This window comes from Trichomycterus rosablanca, chromosome 12 (assembly GCF_030014385.1).
Source record: "Trichomycterus rosablanca isolate fTriRos1 chromosome 12, fTriRos1.hap1, whole genome shotgun sequence".
Classification (NCBI taxonomy): domain Eukaryota; kingdom Metazoa; phylum Chordata; class Actinopteri; order Siluriformes; family Trichomycteridae; genus Trichomycterus; species Trichomycterus rosablanca.
The window spans coordinates 25,513,545-25,523,656 of NC_085999.1; positions in this window are offsets into that span (position 1 = coordinate 25,513,545).

Genomic DNA, 10,112 nt, shown 5'->3' on the forward strand with positions numbered 1-10,112 from the left:
AGGCAAGCAGGTTGGTGTGAATAAATCAACTGTGGGAGCAATTGTAAGAAAATGGAAGACATACAAGACCATTGATAATCTCCCTCGATCCCGTGGGGTCAAAAGGATCATGAGAACGGTGAGCAAAATATCCCAGAACTACACGGAGGGACCTGATGAATGACCTGCAGACAGCTGGGGCCAAAGTAACAAGGATACCATCAGTAACACTCTACGCCGAGAGGGACTCAAATCCTGCAGTGCCAGGCGTGTCCCCCTGCTTAAGCCAGTACATGTCCAGGCCCGTCTGAAGTTTGCCAGAGAGCATATGGATGATCCAGAAGAGGATTGGGAGAATATCATGTGGTCAGATGAAACCAAAATGGAACTTTTTGGTAAAAACTCAACTCGTCGTGTTTGGAGGAAGAAGAAGAACCCAAGAACACCATACCTACTGTGAAGCATGGGGGTGGAAACATCATGCTTTGGGGCTGTTTTTCTGCAAAGGGGACAGGACGACTGATCCGTGTTAAGGGAAGAATGAACGGGGCCATGTATCGTGAGATTTTAAGCCAAAACCTCCTTCCATCAGTGAGAGCATTGAAGATGGAACGTGGCTGGGTCTTCCAGCATGACAATGATCCCAAACACACCGCTCGGGCAACGAAGGAGTGGCTCCGTAAAAAGCATTTCAAGGTCCCGGAGTGGCCTAGCCAGTCTCCAGACCTCAACCCCATAGAAAATTTGTGGAGTCCGTGTTGCCCAGCAACAGCCCCAAAACATCACTGCTCTAGAGGAGATCTGCATGGAGGAATGGGCCAAAATACCAGCTACAGTGTGTGCAAACCTGGTGAAGACTTACAGGAAACGTTTGACCTCTGTCATTGCCAACAAAGGTTATGTTACAAAGTATTGAGTTGAACTTTTGTTATTGACCAAATACTTATTTTCCTCCATAATTTACAAATAAATTCTTTAAAAATCCTACAATGTGATTTCCTGGATTTTTTTTCCTCATTTTGTCTCTGATAGTTGAAGTGTACCTATGATGAAAATTACAGACCTCTCTCATCTTTCTAAGTAGGAGAACCTGCACAATCAGTGGCTGACTAAATACTTTTTGGCCCCACTGTAAATGAAGACAATTCTAAAAGCAGGAAATATGACAGACTTGCCTGTGACTGACAGCTTAAAGCTTTTCTGATGACAAAGGATGATCGAGGATGGACCATCAACTACAACACCTTGTCAGCAACCATCCATAGAATTCTAAGCTTTGGTTCGACTGAACTTAAATACACAAAATGCAGATAAGCCATATCATTAAAACCACCTCCTTGTTTATACATATGCTGTCCATTTAATCAGCTCCACTTACCATATAGGAGCACTTTGTAGTTCTATAATTACTGACTGTAATCCATCTGTTTCTCTGCATGCTTTGTTAGCCCCCTTTCATGCTGTTCTTCAATGGTCAGGACCACCACAGAGCAGGCATTATTTAGGTGGTGGATCATTCTCAGCACTGCAGTGACACTGACATGGTGGTGGTGTGTTAGTGTGTGTTGTGCTGGTACGAGTGGATCAGACACAGCAATGCTGCTGGAGTTTTTAAATACCGTGTCCACTCACTGTCCCTCCTATTAGACACTCCTACCTAGATGGTTCACCTTGTAGATTTAAAGTAAGAGACGATCGCTCATCTATTGCTGCTGTTTGAGTTGGTCATCTTTGAGCTCTTCATCAGTGGTCACAGGACGCTGCCCATGGGGTGCTGTTGGCTGGATATTTTTGGTTGGACTATTTTTGGACTATTCTCAGTCCAGCAGTGACAGCGAGGTGTTTAAAAACTCCATCAGCACTGCTGTGTCTGATCCACTCATACCAGCACAACACACACTAACACACCAGCACCATGTCAGTGTCATTGCAGTGCTGGGAATAACCCACCAACCAAATAATACATGCTCTGTAGTGGACCTGTGGGGGTCCTGATCATTGAAGAACAGGGTGAAAGCAGGCTAAAAAAGTATGTAGAGAAACAGATGGACTACAGTCAGTAATTGTAGAACTACAAAATGCTTCTATTTGGTAAGTGGAGCTGCTAAAATAAACAGTGAGTGTAGAAACAAGGATGTTAATGTTATGCCTTCAGTGTATATTATGTGGATTACCATCATGAATGTGGATCTTGGCTTTCATTACAGACTTCATTGGTTGAAATGAAATGAACAAGATTTTTAAATGTAGCGAGGCTGCTTTTGTTTGAAATAGATGGTCTGTTTGTACCAGCGTGCAGTACCATGACCTTTCATCAATACTTAAATGTATTCTAATTTTTGAAAATGTAAGGTTACCTTGCCTTGCTATGAAATATGGTGGTGGTAGCATCAACTTGTGGGGATTTTTTTTAGCAGCAGGGATTTTATATACAAAGATTTCCATTCATTATTATTTTTTGTAATTTATTAATATATTCTTTATTCATTCATTTATTCAAATCTGATACAGATGTTAGAAGCAGGCTGTATTTAAAAACTGGTAGTCTGGAACTTTGTGAATTAGGAACTTCCTTAATTCCACTCTCTATGGGAGGCAAAAACATCTGTGAGTAAAGAACTGCACATTCTTTCACATATTGATCTTGTTATGACACCTTAAAGGTTTTGTTTGCGTCCCTATTTCCTCATGCCTCTCCCATATTGAACTGTACAATCAGTGAGGTGTCAGAAGGAGTGAGTCACACTCATACACACACCCAGATCGAAACGCTTGCTTGTCCTCTCACACCTATCAGCAGGCACACACCCACATTCACAAACACACACTTCAGCAAGAACTCTACACCAAGCAAAGCCTGCCTCCGTACTGTCTGACAGCCCTTCGCCGAGAAGGTGTGCCCCTGACTGTCTTTATGTGAATCCTATTGATTAGGGAAAATTCCTGAACCACGTATAATCATGCAGTATCGGTAAATAAAGAAAAGCTAACGCGGCGTTCTGAGGGAGAAGGCGAGGTGTGGTGCATTCGGGTCAATGTGGCTCAGTCATTCCTTTTCATTCATTCATTCTTTCTGTTTTACCCCCACTTGATCCTATTTAGGTCAGCGGTGGGTCCAATTCACTGGGCGAAAATGTGAAACACCTTGGGCGGGTCACTGACCAATCCAGTGCTACAAAATAGAGTAAGCCAGAACTTTAAAAAGTTATGAAGCATTCGGCTGCAGTTTTGGCACTGATTGAGGAATAATGACTGAGCCAATAGTAGCTCTGGGGTAAAGGTACTGGAGTAGTTATCAGAAAGTCATTGGTTCAAGCCCCACCACTACCAGATTGTCATTGTTGGGCCTGTAAACAAGGTCTAGTGCTTACAATTGTAAATGTTGAAATGTAATTTAATTTATTTATTTATAGGAGATATACTGTAGGTGTTGCATAACCTTTTTCACCCTAAAACCACTTGACAAAATTACAAAATTATTAAAACACATTTTTATGTTTTTAAAAATTCTACTTAATTAAAGTTTTATGTCCCTCTGGTTTTGAGTTATTATTTTCTAGTTCTCATTTTTTAATTATTAGCATTCTTTATTGATGTTTTTTGTACAACCCCAAATCAGAAAAAGTTGAGACAGTATGGAAAATGCAAATAAAATAAAAATGCAGTGTTCATTACATTTATTTTGACTTTTATTTCATTGCAGACAGTTTGAACTCAAGATATTTCATGTTTTATCTGCTCAACTTAATTTCATTTGTTAATATTATTGACTTATTTGGGCTTGGAGGCATCTAGGATGGACCATCACACAGTGGAAATGTGTATTGTGGTCAGATGAATCAGCATTCCAGGTCTTTTTTGGAACAAAGCTGAGTGCTCTGGACCAAAGACTAAAAGGACCATCCAGACTGTTATCAGCAACAAGTCCAAAAGCCAGGGTGTGTCAGTGCCCCTGGCAAAGGTCATTTACACTTCTGTGATGGCAACATTAATGCAGAAAAGTACACTTTAAAAATTAGAGCAACATATGCTGCCTTCAGGATGTCATCTTTTCCAGGGACGTCCATGCATTTTTCAACAAGACAATGCAAAACCACATGCTGCACACATTACAAAGGCATGGCTGCGGGAGAAGAGGATATGAGTACTGGACTGGCCTGCCTGCAGTCCTGACCTGTCCCCAGTAGAGAATGTGTGGAGAATTTTGAAATGAAAAATGTGACAACGACGACCCCGTACTGTTGCACATCTTAAGACACGCGCGTTTGCAGGAAGAATGGGACAAAATAAAACTGTATATTGAACTGGCTTTAATTCATGACAAAATATTTTCCATGGATTTCATTTCTTTAAAATGAGTCCCTAGTTCACTAACCATACATTTCAGTCATGGGAAACTTTCATTCTAGCCTTCACATATCAACTGAATTCATTAATTTAAACTTGAGCTCATTAATAAAATCAATAGTGTGTCGCTAAATCAACAAGCAAGATAAAACAACTTCATTTATCACACACACACACACTCCAAACTAAATAAGAAAATGTTACTTTTTCACAACAGTTTTAGCATAAATGCATTCTGACAGGGCTCCTGCGACCCTGAGATGCCTCAAAGCAAAGCCTGGAGCAGCTCACATCCTCCCAGCCCAGGTCTATTTTGGTCTAACATCTACACAGAGCTCATTTAAAGCGCATCATCTGCCCATATTAACATAGATATTTTCCGCACACCAAGTCCCGGAACAGAGAGCTCTTAAGGTCAGTCGGTTCCATAAGGAGAGATCCGAAGGCGGAGAGCTTTTAAGATGCACATTTATTATGCTTTCGGCTTGATATCTTGCTATTTATTCTGCGCCGCTTGAGACTATGGCGGAACAAAGACTCCTGCAGGAGGGAGCTGGGTCTTCACAACAATAAACCACGGGCAGGAAAATGGCACAGATAAGTTTCAAGTCAGTCCCAGAGGAAAGCAGCTCACGCTGCGGCTTTTGTGTCAGTTTTAGGAAACGGTTTATTCCCGCTGATTAAAAATTCATTCCTGTTGATATCCGAACCGAATGACATGCTAGAGGAGCAAGGCTTGTAGGAACATGCAACCACCCAAGCAGCTCTGGGGTTAAATTGTTGATTTGAAGCGGCCTAAGTCTTGCGGTTATGAGGAAGTGAGGTGGCTTGAGGTGAAAAGGTTCAAAGCAGACGAGAAGATGCATGGGAACTGCACAGGAATGTCTGAGAACACAAAGAGAAGGACTCTCTTAAATCCACCACATCGACTCCTCAATGCCACAACAAAGATTCCAACACAGCATGCTGCCGGAGAGGTAAACATTTTTTCACACACACCCCCACCCCACCCTCGGCGAAACAAGCTTCACATAAACCCGAAGAGACACTCGAGTGACGTTTCATAACTTCTCCTGCAGATTTCTGTTTCTTCTTTTCAGAATCAATCCTCATCATACTGGAATTTTATTATGTCTAGCTAGACAAACAAGACAGATTTAATGAAAATACGTTCGGCGGGATGGTTTCCATGGAGATACAATCACTCTCAGACAATGCTGCTGAAAAAATATGTTTTTGGTTCATTCATCTGGCTTTGTGGCTTGTGGCAGGGTCTAGAGATTTTACACCCAAGACAGGGCACGTATCAATCACCACCCACTCACCCATTCACTCCTCACGTTTCAAAGGAATTCTGTGTACCAGGATGAAGTTGTGCAGCACCCACATTGCCTGCTGTTCCACTATGTAGAACAATAGTTACATTCCATGACAGAGCTGAGTAGTCAAAAACTCTCAACCTTCTGGTTTCAAGTTCTGTAAGAACAATTTAGATTTGCCAATCCACCTACTGTCATTTTCTGTGAGCACTGATTCCAGGTTTCTAGGACCATGAGGCTGTGCAGCACCCACACTGCCTGTTGTGCCACTAAGTAGAACCACAATTATATTCCATATTCGAGCTGAGTTGTTCAAAACAACCTTCTGGTCCTATCACTGATCTGTTGGAGTGATTTAGATATGCCAATTCACCTACTGTCACTTTATGTAAGCACTGATTCTAGGTTTCCCGGACCATGAAGCTGTGCAGCACCCACACTGCCTGCTGTACCACTATGTAGAACAATAGTTACATTCCATTATAGAGCTGAGTAGTTCAAAACTCTCAACCTTCTAGTCATAAGGACTGATCTGTAGTAGAATTTAGATATGCCAATCCACCTACTGTTTTCTTGAACTTGCAGCACCCACACTGCCTGCTGTGCATAACCATATTTATAATAACTAATAGAGCTGAGTAGTTCAAAACACTGAACCTTCTGACCACAAGCACTGAACTGTAAGAGCAATTTAGATATGCCAATCCACCTACTGTCAAGTTTTTGTGAGCACTGATTCCAGGTTTCCAGGACAATGAGGTTGTGCAGCACTCACACTGCCTGCTGTGCCACTATGTCGAACTATAGTCACATTCCATAATAGAGCTGAGTAGTCGAAAACTCTCAACCTTCTGGTCTCAAGCTCTGATCTGTAGGAGCGATTTAGATATGCCAATCCACCTACTGTCACTTTCTGTGAGCACTGATTCCCGGTTTCCCGGGCCATGAGGCTGTGCAGCACCCACACTGCCTGCTGTGCCACTATGTAGAACTACAGTCACATTCCATAATAGAGATGAGTAGTTCAAATCTCACAACCTTCTAGTCACAAGCTCTGATCTGCTGGTGCAATTTAGATATGCCAATCCACCTACTGTCACTTTCTGTGAGCACTGATTCCAGGTTTCCCTGACCATGAGGCTGTGCAGCATCTACACTGCCTGCTGTGCCACTAAGCAGAACTACAGTCACATTCCATAATAGAGCTGAGTTGTTCAAAACTCTCAATATTCTGATCACAAGGACTGATCTGTAGAAGCGATTCAGGTATGTCAATCCACCTACTATCAAGATTGTATGAGCATTAATCCCAGGTTTCCATGAAGATTAGGCTGATCTGTTGGAGCAATTTAAATATGCCAATCCACCTACTGTCACTTTTTGTGAGCACTGATCCCAGGTTTCCTGAACCATGGGACTGTGCAGCACCCACATTGCAACTGTGCCACTCTGTTACATTCCTAATAAAGCTGAGTAGTTGAAAACTCTCAACCTTCTGGTAACAAGCACTGATCTGCTGGTGCAATTAAGATATGCCAATCCACCTACTGTCACTTTCTGTGAGCACTGATTCCAGGTTTCCCTGACCATGAGGCTGTGCAGCACCCACACTGCCTGCTGTGCATAACCATATTTATAATTACTAATAGAGTAGAGCTGAGTAGTTTTAAACACTGAACCTTCTGACCACAAGCTTTGATCTGTAAGAGCAATTTAGATATGCCAATCCACCTACTGTCAAGTTTTTGTGAGCACTGATTCCAGGTTTCCAGGACGATGAGGTTGTGCAGCACCCACACTGCCTGCTGTGCATAACCATTTTTATAATTATTACTAGAGTAAAGCTAAGTAGTTTAGAACTCTCAACCTTTTGGTCACAAGCACTGATCTGTTGGAGTGATTTAGATATGCCAATCCACCTACTGTCACTTTCCGTGAGCACTGATTCCAGGTGTCCAGGACCATGAGGTTGTGCAGCACCCACACTGCCTGCTGTACTGCCATGCAAAACTATATTTACAATTACTAATAGAGTAGAGCTGAGTAGTTCAGGCAGTAGTTCATCTGTACAGGCAGATCAGGGGCAGCTGTAGCTTAGCGGTTAAGGTACTGGACTAGTAAGTAAGTTTCATAAGGTTGCTGGTTCAAACCCCACCATTGCCATGTTGCTACTGTTGGGCCCTTGAGCCAGGCTCTTAACCCTCAGTTGCTCAGACTGTACACTGCCATAGTACTGTAATTTGCTTTGGATAAAGGTGTCTGCTAAATGCCGAAAATGTAAATTTAAACTAACCAATCTACATACTGGAATGTTGAAAATTATATTTAAAATAACCTGGTTTGTAAACTTACAAATTGTTTACAATATATTTATCAATGCAGACCTTTTCCATTCTGGTTGTACCCTGAGTTTAGTCCGTCTCAAGGCATGACACACTCTCTCAATCGCCAAGTGGAAACATTCACGCATGTCAGGATCGAATCCAGGTCTTCGCAGCTGTGCAGCACCAACAATGCACTGCACTGATCTCCCACCCAAAGCAGAAGTAAATCAAAAGTAAAGAAATGAAGAGACTAGAAGGTTCCATAGGAAAAACATTTTATTGTAAAACATTTTCAGTTTGTAACAGACTGGTGGAATGTGAGTCATTTTGAACTGTTCCGCACCCTGGACCGGATCTTTCCGGGAAAGGGGCAGAGCTACAGCCACTGAAAAACCACAGCGAAAGACTGACAAATAGGTAAAAGTGGGAGGAGTCAAAAAAAATAACGAAAACCCAACGGTAATACTGAAATTGCATACGAAGAGAACAGAAATGAAGTCAAATCGGAACAAACAAACAAAACGTATGTCTAATTAAATAAATATATGGTACACACATATGGCACAAATATGCAGCAGTCGGTTTGGCAACTGTCTTCTCTCATTTTGTCTTATTTAAAAAAAAAAACCAAATCACCAGTGCAAAAGGGCGGGGTGTTTAGGGAAAGGTCGAGGACTTGACGAGCGCTAGCTAAAATACATAGCAAAAAATTCCAATTTATACAAAACATCATTGGTTTTATATATAAAAAAAGTTTGAATCGGGTGGGTCTATATTTACACTTAAAAAAACGTATGCAGAGTTTCACTGTCGTGGACAATCCCCTCATTGTTTTATTCACCTTCTTGAAACCGTGTGAATAAGGCGATTATTCGAAACCGGGATCCATACACAATACTAACATGAATGTATTTACAGCTTGATTACCTACAGGTGTACGGTGCAATTAATCATCATAATAATCAGAGTCCTCTGATCTCGGGATGACAGTACGAGCAAGGCATTTCACATCAGCCTGAAGACGCTTCACCCAGCATTTCGCAAACATTCAAGCAACGCGGACGTAAAAACATCAAGAAATTCAAATTTATGCCAATTCTGGAAGAATGTTAGTGACTTGCTGAGTAAGAAGCGAAATTCAGATTCAAAGAAACTAAATAGATTGTCATTTTTTTATTTAATTCTTTACTTTTTTATTATTCCATACCGTACAGCAACCAAACACTGATGTGAGTGCATGTTCTTTTGACGTAGTTTAAATCGACTGCTCAGTTTTGTGAAGGTGTTTTCACAGTTTACCTCAAATATACTGCACAAAGTAAAAAAGATTAAAAAAACAATACTTTTTTGAGGGAGAAAACAATAAAAAAAAGAAACACAGCAGGATTGTAATGTTTCCTTTATGTTTTTTTTTTTTTTTTTTGGTCATTTTTCACTCATGTCAGTGGATAAGAACACTTTTCCATATGTGTAAGCATTAAATTTTTTTTTTCATCTCAGTTGATACAAAAATAAATAAAAATTGCATATTTGCTTATTTTGCGACCTCTTACAGAGGCACGGACCTCCCATCACACATCAAGGCTTGGCTTCTTGGCGAGATTCGATGATCTCCGTGAAACGAATGGAGATGGAAAGTATGAACGATTGATACCTTGAAGACCCAAAGCCTGTGCTCCACTTCTACTCAATCGGCAAAGTCCACTACAAGTGAACCATTATAAAAAATTGATGAGAGAAACACAGTAGCATCAGTAGCAGTTCTATGCTCAAAAGGGCTCACATGTAGGACCGAACACGCTATTACACCCACCACAAAGGGTTTTGTGAAAAACTTGTAAGAATTCAAGCAGTACATCCTGCAGTATAAAGCTGCTATGGACTCAACTTGGCGACATCTACCAGCAGGGCACTGAGCTTTCTGCTGCCTTTTTTTTTCACTCGCCGAGGGAGTAGCTCGAAAGTGGCCTTTTTATATGATTCGTAATTTCAGCCAACTCGTGTCTGCTGCCCTCTTTCCCATTTGAGAGACCTAATTTGAACCCAAAACTCTCTGAGCTTCATCAAATGAGACAGCCAGGCCAGGGAGCCGGTTTAGTTTATTCTCGTTAAGCAAGATTCTGCCAGACTCTGTCTTTCTTCC